This window comes from Eptesicus fuscus, chromosome 9, assembly GCF_027574615.1.
Source record: "Eptesicus fuscus isolate TK198812 chromosome 9, DD_ASM_mEF_20220401, whole genome shotgun sequence".
Lineage (NCBI taxonomy): Eukaryota > Metazoa > Chordata > Mammalia > Chiroptera > Vespertilionidae > Eptesicus > Eptesicus fuscus.
Window position 1 is genome coordinate 29,767,945 of NC_072481.1, and position 15,233 is coordinate 29,783,177.

Consider the following 15,233-nt stretch of genomic DNA (forward strand, 5'->3'; position numbering starts at 1 on the left):
TGCCCGTGAGCCAATCCTCCGCCACCTGTTGTCCTTCAGCCTCTCAAGCTCAGAATGGTTCTTACATTTTCAAAGTTTGTAAAAAAAAAAAAAAAAAAAATCAAAGAAGACTAGACTATGCAATAGAGATGGCATGTGACCCTGCAAAACCTAAACTATTTCCTATCTGACCCTCTACAGAAAAAGCTTGCTGTAGGCAGAGGGTAGCTTGGAGAAACTGAGGCCAAGAAAAGGACACCTCACCCAATCCCACCTCATGCCACTTCCTGAAGATGGTGCTGGAGAAGCTTGGGCAGGGTGAGGGCATCTGGGTCAGGAATGCCTGATGCAGAGCAGTGCCCCTCTCAGAGGGGAAGTCCTCAGTAGCCATTTAGAGACTGGATGATAGGAGAGACCCGCCCTGGCTCTGTACATGGTGGCTATGAGAAGCCCGGGGGAGAAGAGAGTCATATATCTCGTGAACTTTGAAGAGGATGGTTTTGACTATTGTGTCTGAAATGCTCAGCGGTTGCCTTTCCTGCCATGAATATCCTGGCACTGAGGACCCTTGAGACACTCATGTTTGAAGGCAGGACATGTGTGGTGAGTCGGGACATTCAGAGTCTTGTCCAGCAATTCAAGTCATCTGTGAACGACCTGGAGCACATCAGGGACTCTGTGCTCTGGTGCTGCTGATGGGATGGATGGTTTGTTGGGGGGAAGAAACCAGCCTCATGTTCTTCCGAGTGCCTAATGGGTCAGCTGTGTTCTTCGGAAAAACAGCCAGGGCACCAGAGTCAGCCAAGGTCAAGAGAAACTCATCCAAAAGGAGGCCGGTTTGGAAAAGAGAAGGTAGCCGGGGAGGAGGAAAGGAAGAGGCAGGGAAAGGGTTACCTCGTTGAACTTACTTGACCTACCCAGGCCAGCCAGGCTGGTTCTGAGTCCAGACCCAGCAAATCCCACAGGGAGCGACCAAGCTCACCGTGAATCCTTGGCAAGCAGCCCGCCATAGAGCAGGCTGCACTCTATACAGAGGCCCAGGAGGCAGGCCAGGCAGCAGGGCTGACCCTGAGCTGCAGGTTGGCCTGGCCTCTTTGGCTTCCAACTGGGGCTGAAGAAGGGAGTGTCTTCTGCTCCTACTGCTGCCAATGCAGCAGCAGTGGTTTCCACCACGATCCCCTGGGTCTGGGTGAAGAAGAGGAGCTGTGGCCTGGGCCCCACCCTACAGGCATGCCCATCCCCCCACCCTCCCAGTCCACAGACCACAGAGTGAGAAACTCCGCCCCCCACACTCTGAGAATTGCCATGTAAATTCTCAGACTAAAGATTCCTAGAAAGTCGGCCTCCGTCTGCCCTGTGTGGGGAACTGCAGCTTTGCTGGACAGTTACCCATCTCTGTCTTGTTCATGGCAACTGGGCTGGGACACCAGCTGTGGTCGCAGCAGAGGAGAGGAAGGCACAGGGGCCTCATATTTGGATGTTCTCTGACATAAAGGCCTTGTTCATTGAGTGTCAACTCCTTCCGCCTGTTATGGCTCAAAGCTTCTGGTTATGGTTTTATTTGTATTTATTAATTTTTTTTTTGCCCAATCCTAAAGCTGCCTGTAATGAACAAATGGTATTGATCCTGGCACTAGCCATAGTTAAAGCTCTTGCTGCTGCTCATCCTTCTTGTTGCTATTGCTGTAAATTTTAGTTATTAAGACTTTTTCTTATTACGTAGCAAATATAAGAACCTGAAAATGAGCTAACCCTAATTTTACTCCTCCTACCTAATCATTCACAAACTGAATTCAAGTCTAGAGTTTTCTGGTCATTTCTTACTTTTTTAACCCTTTGCACTCGCTTGCTTTTTTCTCGATTCCTTTATTCTAATGCTAACCGTGTCGAGTCACACTCGACATCCGAGTGCAAAAGGTTAAAATAATTCTCATCTCTCCAGAGTACAATCCAGACCATTTTCCCAAATCACTTCTAACAGGGGACACACACCCAGCATTGCCCTTCTTTAAAGACAATTGGAGGAGACAGTGACAAGGCCAAGGCCAGGGAGTATCCCTGCAGTTTGGGATGTGGCAGCTCCCCAGAGCACCCTCTGAGGGCAGGGGCTGGATGACAGGTGCTGGCTGCATTTCTGTGAGGCCTCAGGATTAGGGGTTCTAGCATCAGCTTCCTCTACCATCACCACAGAGGGATGTAGGTAGAGGACATTGGACGGGAGGGCTGCATGGTGGATCTTGGTCATTGATGGTGCCCCTTGGTAGAACCAGGTATCCTCTCTGTCTCCATAATTCCTGTCCCTGTTGACCCTCATCTTCATTTAGCTCCAGATGCTGTTATGGCTCTGACTGAAAGCTGCTATGAAGGAGGACATGAGCCAGGGTCAGTTTTCCTGAATACCAAGGGGCGAGTAGATTAAAACAATAGATCCAGGTACCTAAATTGAAAATTTGTTTGAGTTGACCCCTAAGCGGGGTCAAGTCCAATGATGGGAAAGTGTGTGCACATTATGACACATCCTTCCCCTCTGCTATTCAACTGTCCCAGCCTCAAAAACTGGCAGGAAGCACAGTGCTCTCATTAATCTCTGGGAACCCAGATTAAATAGTTCAGTGAAGGCAATCTGCTTATCAAAATACTGATGACTAGGCTGGGTCAAGGGTGAGAGTCAGAGGCAGCCAGTGCTGAACCACAGCCCCTTGGATTAGAGGGAGTTGCTCGATCTTTATGCCTGGTTATCTGCTAAAACAATTTGCAATCTGGAGCTGATGCTCCTTTGATAGTCTCTCTTATCCAGTTGGTACATGGGCCAGCTACCAAATGACTTGTCCAAGGTCACACAATCAGTTCATCAGGAGAGCCAGAATTCCTGGGGTCTAGCTTACATACAGTGAAGTGCACTTACCGGTTTTGACAAATCCATGCACCTGGGTAACCTACACCCCATCAGTGAACTGGAATAAGACCATTCTCTTGGCCACAAGTGCAGGATGACTGAAAGCACAATGGGATTTCAGCTTCCTCACAGGAAGACCGCCATCTCCCTGCTTGTCCCACTCCCTGAAGTGACACATGGGGTCACCCCTTTGCCTTTCCTCTTTTGTCCCAACTGGATTATTCTTTGAGATGGAGTTCAGCTTTCTACCTGGGTTAGGCTGGGTTGTCTAGGAAACAGGAAATAATGCAGAATCTAGGCTGTAGATTGGGTTGGATGATCTTGGGCTCCTCTTCAGAGCCACATACTTCTGCCACTTTTTACTGGCTTCTCTGCTTTTCCCACTACTTACCTGCCCTCAGGCCAGTGGAACCATCCCACATGGCCCAGCTTGCTTTCAGCTCCCCAGCCTAAGTGGATGTGACCCCCCCAGTTTAATTTCCAAAGAGGCAGTGACCGGGAGCTACAGAGGTTGGGTGACGGGGGGACGGATGCTTCTGTGTCAAGGAATCTGTGTGACACCCAGGGGAGAAACGCCTGTGACACTGAGCTTCTGTTTGATGCATCTTTGTTTTCCAGGAACCCGGGGAGGTGTGCATTTCAGACTGTTCACGTCCATGCCACCTTAAGCATGACTTCTGCCTTTCTTTTTGCATTTACTGTTTCCTTCCCTCCCACTGTCACTCAGAGCAAGGCAACTGTGAGCACTGCACTCGGGGTTACCTCTCTGAAAGGGAACTGCTTATCTCCCATCTGTATCTGCGGAGTGAGAAAACACGTCTCTACGTCAGCAAACGCGGGGTGATCAGGAGCCCCTTGTCTCCAAGGATCTTTATCTGATCCCCTCGCCTGACTCCGAAAACTCAAGTCTCCTGACTTGCCTTCAATGCGCCTTTCACAACAGGCTGCCTGTCTCTGTTGAAGTCTGTGGTCCTCTGTCCTGCTGGGCCTGCAGTTTGTCTCCTGGACGCCCAGTGTTTCTAAAGAAGTAGGAGACAAGCTGGGAGGGGACGGGAAAGGTGGAGCGTGCACAGTAATGTGATGGAGAAATGCACGCCACGATATTCGCCCCGTTGGGGGATGGAGGAGGATGAGGTAGTGCTGGTGGGAGGGAATGAGGGGGGAGGGAAGAGGAGAGGAAAAGAGATGACTCAGTACTTACACACTGAGCTGTAAGCATGGGGAAAAGTGTGAAAATGATTAAGTCCTACAGACCTGCAGCGGAAGGGAGGATTAGGAATCTGAGTGTGCCTAATTTCTGAGTGTTTCTGTGTCTTTTCTCTCTGGCTAATCTCAACCATGGTCTGATAAACGGAGGGGCAGATGGCGAGCAGGAGAGGCAGAGGGTGGTCACTTGTTTGGACAGACAGAAGCTTCGTTGATGCTAGATAGCACTTCAACTATGTGGTGTGTTTTTTTTTTTTTTAATTCCCTTTAACAGAAATGACAAAACATCACCTGTGGCCCCCTGCTGACAGTTGATGGCTGCCTTTTGGATGTTGTAGCCTTTTTAAGATCTTTTTGTAAAACTGCCCTAGCTGTCCAAATCTGAACTCATCAGTTCTTACCTCCTCAGCTCCAAGCTGTTCCTTCACCTTTGACAATGCCCCCTCTTACCTCGCAGCCACCACTTGCAAAAATTAGAATCGCCTCTGACTCATCCTTAAGCCCCCTTACTGATTCTTCTCCAAGCACCTTAGATATTTGCTTTTTGGTATCACCAGATCTCTTTCTCTCCCATGGTAGCCTATTCTGCATCCCCACAAAAAGCTGAAGTCTGTAAGATTCTCCTTTAATTATGTTAATCTGCTGTTCACAGGCTCCAGCTGCTCCCTCCTGCGTATTGGATACAGCCCAGCCTGCTCTGTGTGGGACTCAGGCCTCTGTGAAATCTGGCCTCTCTCCTCCCTATTAAATTCTCTTCATCTCTGCCTCCCTCACACAAGTCCTCGTCCTGGCCAGGAGTGCAGGCAGCATGCACCGCCGGCCTTTCCCAGCATGCATAGCCTCCCCTCTTCCCCAGATGCCAGCCCAACTTCTCATCCACCTGCTTGACCCTTCCCCAAGTCCAAGGTTAGACACAACCCATGTTCCCACAAAGGCCGCTGTCTTCTCCTGAGGATGCCTGCTGCCCTCCTGGGCCTTAGTGGCACTCACTGCTGGAATCTCTTTTCTGGTCCTCATTTGCTGTGTCGCCAGCTACTGTGGTGAGCGTCATCTCCTCGATTAAATCATAAGCCCTGAGAGCAGAGCAGCCAGGTCTTGCATTTCCTTTGATCGGCCCCAGTGCTTGGCCCCGGGCAGCGTGCACACAGGCCTCCACAGATTCTTTTGGAGCGATGGAAGTGCACTGCTGAGGCCAGCGACAGAGCGACTCTATTCAGCTGTGACGTGGTCCCCAGCCTGAAGTGGAGTGTGAGCTTTCTCTGGACTCGTTGGCCAATGGGCTCATAACTGAGGGTCACATGCAGAGCCACGGGTTCTGCACAGCACACAGCTCTCCCCTCCTCACCCTCCATCCTCAGGGCGCACTCGGGGGCTGGCAGTAACACTCTCCTCCCTGCTGGGTTAGGATTTCACTCATGTTGCCAAGGCCCTGGCCCTGGCTTTGCCTCCATCTGATTCCACCTCCCCCCTGGAAGGCGTTCTTCTTTCTGCTTGATTTTGGCTGCCAGTCTTACTGCTCGGCTGCTTCCAGGTTTGTGTGCGTAAGGTGTGCCCACAGGAGAGTCTGCCAGGCTCCTCACCCCACGTGTGACTTCTTCCTTAGAGGAGCAGCCTAAGAGATGTGGACATTCTGTTGCCAACTGCCGTTTTGCCCTTGGGACCAAACCCAGAGAGAAACTCCAACCGTGATAGCCGAAATGTGGGAGATGTTAGGGGGGAAAAATCCCCTTAGTGAAAATGCAGAGGGTCGGCTGAAAACACTGCACCGTTCTGGCTGACGGAGCCAGATACGGTCAGACCCATTTCAATCCAAGAACAGTTTATTCTCTACGAGCAGACAAGCGGCAAATCTGGATCCAGGTGTCTGCTTACTACAAACACAGTGGAATTCTCCAAGTCCTAGCAGGCTTCAGACCAGCCCAGGAGAAAATTGCTGTGTAAATACTTGTGGGGCAGTGGGATAAGGAGGGCGTTATATGTCAAATTACTGTACCAAAGCCAAATGCAAAGCAAGGAAGAAAGTTATACCAATGTGGCTTGAGGTAAACAGGCCCTGGCCACACCTTGGAAGTCTTTGTGCTATATTGACTTTGACCGTGAAGGTTGTTTGCTGCAAAAGGATTTGATCTGGGGCCTTCAAAGGGTTTTCCATCGTGCCAGGGGAAGGTTTAAGGACACACGCCACACACTGTGGCATGTTCTCATGTACGAGAGGCATAGCCTTGTCAGTTTGACTTTTCTTTCTGATGTAACTCGGGCATTCTTATGCAGAGGCTCGTGAAAGATGTCAGGCAGCAAATCCATTTTGGGGAAATTTGGGGGCCACTGATATTGATGGGCTTGAGTCCAGCTGTTGATTTGCACGGCTCGGACCAGGTGAGGTAGGTGTGGTTTTTGGGCAATTTTGCAGATAAAGGAACTGAGCCATGAAGAGGGCTGGTCACTTCAGTGGGATGATATAGGTGGCCAGTGGTGGTGACGGGACGCACATCCAGGCACTCTGTCTAGAGCAGTGATTTTCAACCTGTGTGCTGCAAGAATGGTTAAAACATGCAACTGGTGGGGGGAATGTTAATTTAGTTATGGGCACTGACCTCTCTTCCCTTAGGTTGTCAAATAAATAAAAACACACACACATGATGATAGCCAACACAACAACAATAGCTGTCCAGACGAAATGACACAAAATTATACCTATTTCTTTGTCAGATTGGCAAAAAATATGATATATTTTTGTTGTGTTGCAGAATTTTAGTAATTAGTTTATGTGTGCCCACGTTCTTAACCTGTATGTTCCACTGCCTCTCATAACAGACATGTGGAATGGAAAATATGTACTAAGTGGTATATAGAATATGATCCCATTTCTGTGTAAAATGTCAAAGATTCCCAGACTATCCATGACATTATTTTTATAATTAGAAAAAAAATTGGTTTAAACAAAATCTATCTTTTATCTTCAGCCAAACTCTGATTTTCTGTAAGATTTACCCATTTTTATTTTCTTGCTTTACCCATATTGACATTCATTCATTGATCAGATTTTCATTGAGCTCTTCCGATAGGCCGGGCATGGTGACAGCTGCTCTGGATCAGCAGGAAAGACTGGCCATGCCCAGCTGGGCCAGAAGTTCCACCTCAGGGGAATGATAAACAAGTAAACAGGCACCAAGGGCTGCCATTTATTGATGCAAACTGTGTGCTGGGCATTCTTCTAACTGATGTTGATGTTTCACATATTTACTCTTTTAGTCCTTTTCATAGCTCCTTTATAACCCTGGGCAGCATGTGGCATGAATCTCCAAGGTCACCAGTCAGTAGGCAGTGGGGCTAGAATTCATCTCTGCCAGGGACTCCCCAGCCTGAGCTTCTAACTTCTCCAGCCTCTCCTACTACCAGCTCATTACAGTCCAGCCACATTGGCATTGACATTCAGAACACTCACGCTCCCTCTGGACCTGAGCATGCAGCCTGCTCATCGTGCAGCTCACGAGGCCGCCACTGAGCTCCTCATCCAATGTGATTTCCCTCTCACTCCCACAGTCATTCTCCATCACATTCTATCACATCCCCCTGTTTTATTTTCTTTGTATTTAATCACTATCTGGCATTATCTGACTCTAGAGGCCCAGTGCATGAAATTCGTGCACGGTAAGGTCCCTAGGCCTGGCCAGTGATCAGGGCAGATTTGCATGGTGACCAGGGGTCCCCTGCTGGCACCCACCTTGGCTGGTCTGGGGGCCTGCGGGCTTGGGGCAGCTCCTGCATTGAGCATCTGCCCCCTAGTGGTCAGTGAGTGTCATAGTGACTGGTCATTCCTGCCATTCAGTCAATTTGCATATTAGGCTTTTATTATATAGGATTGTTTCACCCACTGGATTGTAAACTCCATGGAAAACACAATTCTTGTCCTCTTGTTCACCATGGTATCCCCAGTGCCCAGCATAGTCCTCGAATAGAGTAGGTGCTACTAGAAATGGGGAGGAGGATGAATAAATGAAGGATGCTAGACACATAGCCCAGAGCAGTAGTCTCCAAAGCGAGACATGCATGTTGGAGGCCATGAAAGGTGAGATGGTCCACTGGGAGGCAGGAAGAAAATAAAATAGACAAATAAATACATAGGTCAATAAACACATACATATATCACCCTTTCTTTTTGTTTTTGTGAATGACAGAGTATGAATATAATTTACAAAGAAACACATGTATACACATGTGGGTATACACAGATTTTCACTGCTAGGGCACATGACCAAAAAACTTGGGGGATCACAGGCCTAGCAGGAGAGACAGAAGAGGAAACAGGCCATTCGAATGTGGTATTGCTGGTACCGCCAACAGGGGGAGTGCAGAATGCTATCGAAGTGAACAGAGGGCTGCCCAACCTGCCTTAGAGGATTGAATAACTGAAAACTAACATTTTAAATTGTTTTGTTAATATTAGAAATTATTGTTTTTAAAACCTATCCAAAATACACAAGGTATTATTTTTAGACTGTTAGAGTCATGTGAATGACTATAGCCTTTATGGTCATTTTCTTAATAAATGGTGAAAGATTGAGCACTTAAGATTTCATAATTGACCTTTAGAGAGATTACTGTTCAAAAAGTTCAAATATGGCTATTAATGACTTGTGGTTAGGTATCCAACCAAGCTTTTCTTGCTTTCTGAACTGCATTTTAATCTGAAAATTAGAAAATAAATAGGTCTTGAAATCCTGGTCTTCTAGCTAGAGAAGCAGCAGGGTGTAGTAGTGAAACACTTAGGCGTTGGGATCTGATGAATCTGGGCTTGAATATCATCCTCACTCTTTTGTTCTGCATAACTTTGAGCAAGTCCCTTTCCTTGGATCCCCCATCTACAAATGGGCATAGGAATGCCTGCCTCCAAGGTATCACGTTGTAAAGATAAAACAGACATTGCACCTGAAGGGCCCAGCACAGTGCTTGGTACATGATGGGTCTTTCTGCCTATAGGTTCCTTGTCTATTTAAAGAGAAAATTCCATGTCATTTAGAAAAAACATAAACGTACATTTTTCTGAGCACCATGAACATACTTTTTGTTTTTATGCTTGATTAAACCGAGTCACGCTTGAATATATTCTCCTTGAAATGATTTATCTTGATTCCATGTAAACTACAGCCATCCTTCCCGGGCCTGTCTTGAACCTTGATACTTTGTCGGTGACACCATCAGACGATCCCTCTTTCCCTCCCTGGGCTCGAATGATGCTGCAGTTGGATTGCTGTGCTACAAATAACTCTTGTCTTCTAAGCACTGAGGGGCTACAGTTGGGTTGTCACAGAGTACACAGAGAGAAGCAGGACCTTGGCCAGGGAACCCCCTGTGTCCGGGGAGCGAGGCCTCTTGTGGAGTGGGGGGCCTGTTTGAAGGAGAGGAATTGGATCAGGAAGGGGAGGACTGAGCTGGGCAGAACTCGGCAGATTCCTTGGCGTGCGCTGCGGGAGGATTCCCTGAAGGACTGCACGGGGAAGAAATGTGCTGTGTGCTTGGCAGGCCAGAAACCACAGAGACCCTGGCAATGCTTTCTGAGGATTTGGAAGCAGAAAAGCAGACTTCCTAGGTGGTTATTTATAGAGCCGGCAGCAGTAATGATCAGTTAGAAAAAATAAATTATAACTCAGTTGAACCTGAAAAAACTTTTCTTTTGCAACCCCAGGCATTCTACATGGACGCTGGCACACCACTCCCTCCCGGTGGTGTTCCTGGAGGCCACGGTCCACGCCAGGCTCACGCATGCCCTCCCCAAAGCTTTAAGGGCCAGCAAGGCAGCAGCAGAGCAGGAGGTTCTGGCTAGAGACAGGGAAGTCTGGCTTGACGACTCCTTTCTTCCCCCTCTGCACCCTCCAAATGGCAAAATTATTCCTCCTTTCTTTCCTGAACATGTCTGTAACATGCAGCAAAAGCTGAGCCTCATCAGAAGTTCCGTGCTGAGCCTCCAGCTTCCGCACACCTTGCTCATCAGTGTGTGCACACAGGCTTGCTTTCAGCATGTGCGTTTTAGCTGCAGCAAGAGCTTCTTACTGTAGTGCCTTCTGAGAAGAGGTTTGCGGACTCTGGGATCACAGACCTCTAGTCTTCCATCCCCCCTCAGCCAGCAAGTGAGACCAGGATGGTGTTCACACTGACAGCTTGGCAGTAGGGTCACCTGAAGCTGCCGACCCACCACTTGGCATCATGACAATTGGCCATCCTTCCTGTTTCCCCGCTTCCACCCATCTGCTCCTCTTTTCTGTTCCTTCCTTCATTCATGCATTTGCTTTTCAATCAAAAAACATTTATTGAGTATCTATAATGTGCCAGGCACAGGGGATACAGAAATAAGTCTAGAGGCTGCAAACCGGTGGCACTTGAGCTGGTCTGGCCTGCAGGTGCATTTTATTGGCTCACAACATGGTGTCTTAAATTTGCATTCACTGCTGACACATAACAATGGGGTGATTTCATGTGCAAAAACTCTGATACCGCTGATATCAGGCTTCTCCCCCAAAATGTGAAGTTCTGGCCCACGTACCCACATGGTATTATTTTCCCCTTCAGGTAAGGCCAGTCCCTCTAATTTCTCGCAGATCCTAGGACTCCCAACTGTCTGGCTAACACCAAAATAGCTACCATCTGAGTCCCACAAATGAGCTGCTTCTCTCATTTGTATGACCCATGTGGTCCTGTGTGCACTTGAATCTGTGACCCCTGATGGAGACTCTGATCTGAGGGTGTTTATGGTCCGGTGGGGGAGACAGGGCCATGGATAATTCCAGAATGTGAAAAGTATTGTGAGAACAGTGTACTCTGGGAGCCTGGGAGCAAAGGAGTGATATTAACCAAAAGAGTCACAGCATGGTGATTACCAGAGGGAAAGGTGGGTGGGGGAGGTAGAAGAGGGTATAGGGGATAAATGGTGATGGAAGGAGACTTGACTTGGGGTGGTGAACACATAATGCAATATATAGGTGATGTATTATAGAACTGTATACTTGAAACCTATATAGTTTTATTAAACCATGTCAGCCCAATAAATTCAATAAAATAAAATAAATATGCATATTAAAAAAGAGTCAGGGGCTTCATGGAGAAGGCGAGTTTGGAGTCAGGTTTGGAAATGCAATGAGGATATGACGAGATGAAGCCGTGAAGTGCAGCACAGACAAAGGGATCGGTCTGTACAGAAGCTCGAGGCAGGAACAGCAGAGAGGTCCATGGGACAGGGGGAGGCGAACTGGAGCAGAGGTGGGAGTGAGGCTCTTCTCTCTCCAGTAGGATAGTCCACAGCCAGCCCTGTCCAACCCGAAACCAGAGACCATGGGCCCTTCACACCCATTTCTGGCCAGCGGATACCCCTCCTCCAGCACTTGCCCCAGACAGCTGGGTGTTCCTGTGAGCAGGTCCCCACCTGCCTGCTGAGATTTGCCTGGAGTAACAGTCCTGCTGCTCCTCCCCAGCCCAGCCTGGAAGCCGGGTGTGGGGACAGAGGGAGAGGGAGAGGACAAGGCAGGAATGTCTTCATCCTCGGAGGGTACTGGGGGCCCTGGCACAGGCCCAGTAAGCAGACAGGCTGATTAAGGCTCCATGGTCCCCCTACCTCTCTGGCACCTTTCTCTCCTCATCCTTTGAAAGCCAGGGATCCTCAACACGTGTGTTTCCCTGGTCCTCCCCCTCGGCACCCTCACACATTCATCATCATTCATAGACTGCTGTCAGCGCAGAGCTGAGGGTGGCCTGTGGAGACTTGCGGCTTTTGAGCAGTTCACCTTAGAGAGCTCACAGGTGCCTCAAGCCCTACCAGCTTCCATTCTCTCCATGCCCCACGTCCTGGCCTTGCCCTGGTTACAGACACCCTTCAGCGCCCTCTGCCTCACTCACTTCCCTCGCTTGGAGCGCCCTTTCTCGCCCTTTCTACATGTTGAAATTCTTTCGTTCTTCAAGCCCCTTGATGCATGACACCTCCCTGAACTTTCCTGATTCAAGCAACCACCAGCAGCAATCACTTCATAACATTGCCAGGAATCAAAGAATTTGCCCATGGCCCAGATGCCCCAATCAATACAGCATTTCGAAGCCAGAGGAGAACTCAGCCACTGAAGATGACTTAGTAAAGATGCCCTTACTCCCCACCCCGGGTGTTTCTTTTCTGCAGTGAACAGAGCAGTTCATGGTGGTGGTGATGAATTCTGTGCCTCCAAGCAGATCACATGCTGGTCGAGGGCAGGAACCCATGGCTGTGCTTGTCCTCCCGGGCACATGGCGCACGGCTGCACGAAGGCTGGGCCCAGCTGTATGTGGTTAGTTACCTGAGTGAATCGAACTCTTGGTCAAAGGGATGAGAAGTCACGCTGCTTGCAGATTTGTCCTGAAGGCTGTCACTTAAGGAGTGGGAACAGTGTGGGAGTGACTGGCCAGGAGAGGGGACACCTGCAGCGTGAGGGCATCTTATGGCCAAGAGCCTCTTTTCCTGGAGCATAAAACGTGATTAATGGGGAACTGGTTAATGCAGCCCACTGGTTAATTCAGGGTAAAGGAGACCTGGGGAGGGCGGGGGGTGGTGGGGAGAAGGAGTGTAGACCGCCCCCAACCCCAAGGCCCTGAGCCTGGTGAGAGAAGCCAGGGCCTGCTGATGAGGGGAGCCTTGGCGTCTCTGAAGTTCTCATCTCTGGGACTCTGGGCTATTCAGAGGATTTTGGCCAAAAGTCAAGGGATCTCAGCTTGTTTCCTACCACTTGCTTGGTCCCATGCTCCTCTGCGGCTTCCCACAGTGGTCTCCTCCTGGGCTCCCTCCTGGCCGCATCGCCACTGGCTGTGGCCTCTGGCTGCGACACTGCTGGCAGCGCCACCGGGGCTCTGGGTGGCCAGTGCCAGCTCCAGGGCTGCTACTGTTGGGCTGGGGCTTCCGCGCAGCAGCCTGGGGTTGGGGTCTGGGGACACTGGGTAGAACTAAGAGAGGCAGCAGGGCAGGGCTGGGTGGAGATGCACATCCTGAGATATGTCACCGACTTGGATCCCTCCAGAGACTACATGGTCTTATTAGTAATCACTTACCAGCAAGTTACAGTCTTTTACTGTTTACCAAGATGTTCATATATTCTAACTTCCTTGAACCTCACAAGTACGCTATACCTTGGGGTATATTCACCATCCCTGTTTTACAGATGAAGAAACTGAGACACAGGGAGATTTAAATGACTTGCCTCGGGTTTGAACCCAAATCTCTTGACTCTAAAACATCACATCGTTCTACTACACCTGTTGCCTCCCAAGTCCTATTTCCAGGTAGAGCTGACTCATCAGCATCCTTTCTGTGTGAAAGGGCACCAGAGCTGGGAAGTGACTCAGCACCAGCCCCAGGCCTGGGACTTCCTGTCTTCTTTCTCCTGCCACCGAGAGCCAGGCTGAGGTACATCTCTCCTTCACATCCTGGGGAAGCACAAGGAGTCCAGCTTTTACTGTCAAAAGGGAAAGAAATTGGGAGGAAAATCTCAAACCCAACTTTGGGAACCACACTGGAAGATGCTGCTCCTAGTGTCTTAGGCTGTTTGATTCTTTGGTACATTCATTTGTTCATTCAACAGGCATGTATGGAGAAGCAGCTAAGCACCAGGCAGTGTTCTAGGCGCTGGGATTACAGTGCTGAACAAGACAGGCAAAGTGCCCGCTCTCTTGGAGCTCTCGTCCTAGTGTCAGGTGGCAGTGAGCCAGGCAATGGTGACCAAAAGGTTCCACGGTGCCGGGGGCTACACAGAAACTAGGGAAGGGTGATGCGATAGAGAAATTGGCAGGAGGTGGGAGCGAGGTCCGCTTGGATTAGTTGCTTTTTATTTATTTTTTCTTTTAAGGCCTTAGAATGAATGAATTTGTCAGTAGTTCTCTTTGTATGGCAGCCTTCTGTGCCCCAGCTTTGGGTGAGGTTAACGTGCTAAGTGAAAGTGAGTCATTTGTATGCTGGAGGTTCCTTAATAGAAGACAGGTATACTGTTACCCGCCCTGGATGTGGACCAGTGGTTCCCTAGTCCCCAGACCAGAGGTAGAAGCAGCAGCACCTGGGAACTTGTTAGAAATACAAATTCTCAGCCTCTACCCCAGACCGACTGAATCAAAAAAATCTCCTTGAATAAGGCCTCCGGTTGATTCTGCTGCGCACTAAAGTTGGAGAAAAAGTGGCGTAGAGTATATGCTTTAAGATTTGGGGTTGCCAGTAGCGGATTCTTACATTTCAGCCATTCTTATGGCCACAGGAAATGGTCGAGTTTGTAAGATGTTTATCCAGCTTGGCTTGGTGAACAGTCAGTCAGTCCTGTGGCCATAAAGCAGGAGGCAAGCTCCTGGCTCATGCTGGGATTGGGCCCAAGCTCTACTGGTTGGCATCACGTCTTGTCCATTCTTCCAGGTGAGCACCTGCTTAGAGGAGGTGTTAGCAGGGGGACACTCATCCTGGAGGGAGCCTAGATGTAGGGCGCAACGATGTGCTTCGTGGAGGCTGATCTACGTGGAGCAGGTTGTTGATTGTGGCTAGGGTTCACACACTTTTCAGTTATGAAACTGTTCTGGTTTATAAGTCTTTGGTAGATAGATCTGCTTGCACCTGTGTTTGGACGATCAGTGGTGACAAAAGGTCTTCAGTCCCAAGTAGAAAGTAATCTCGTGACTCTGCCGTACACTGAGCTCTGATCTAATTTGGTCTCCTTGTCCACTCATAAGATTAGACTGAGGTGACCAGATGGTCCAGATCACCCAGGACTGTCCCATTTCCCCTCCCTGTCCCTCTCAGTCTGGTGTCTCGGATTTGGCCCTGCGTTGCCTACTCCTGCTGGATCTTGTCCAGTCGAGGGACAAAAACGTCCTGACATCTTCCTGAAGAATGGGAAGAAAGGAGATTCTGGAAAGCACAGATTGCAATACTGAGGAAACCAACACCTGAAGGGTTGCACCCACACCGGCAGGAGCCCCAAGGACGGCTGGAACTGGGGACTTGCAGGCCCAAGAACCGTGGCGGTAAGTCTGTTTCTCTGGTAGGGCTTAGAGTTGGGCTAGGAGTAGGTAGGAATTGGGAGGTGGGGCTGGGATGACCCCTACTGGGTCAGAAGACAAAGAATGGGAGGCAGATGGTAAAGCAGGAGGTGACAGGGCATGGCGA

At 49.3% G+C, this 15,233-nt stretch overlaps 1 long non-coding RNA gene across 1 annotated transcript in view; it reads left to right on the forward strand.

Moving 5' to 3' along the window:
- The window catches only part of LOC129150162 (uncharacterized), a 152,340-nt gene extending 137,343 nt beyond the window's left edge, over nt 1-14,997 (forward strand). The window contains exon 3 of the long non-coding RNA XR_008556888.1: nt 14,868-14,997. This is a non-coding gene — a long non-coding RNA (uncharacterized LOC129150162). The remainder of the gene's footprint in view (nt 1-14,867) is intronic.
- Nucleotides 14,998-15,233: the final 236 nt, after the last annotated feature.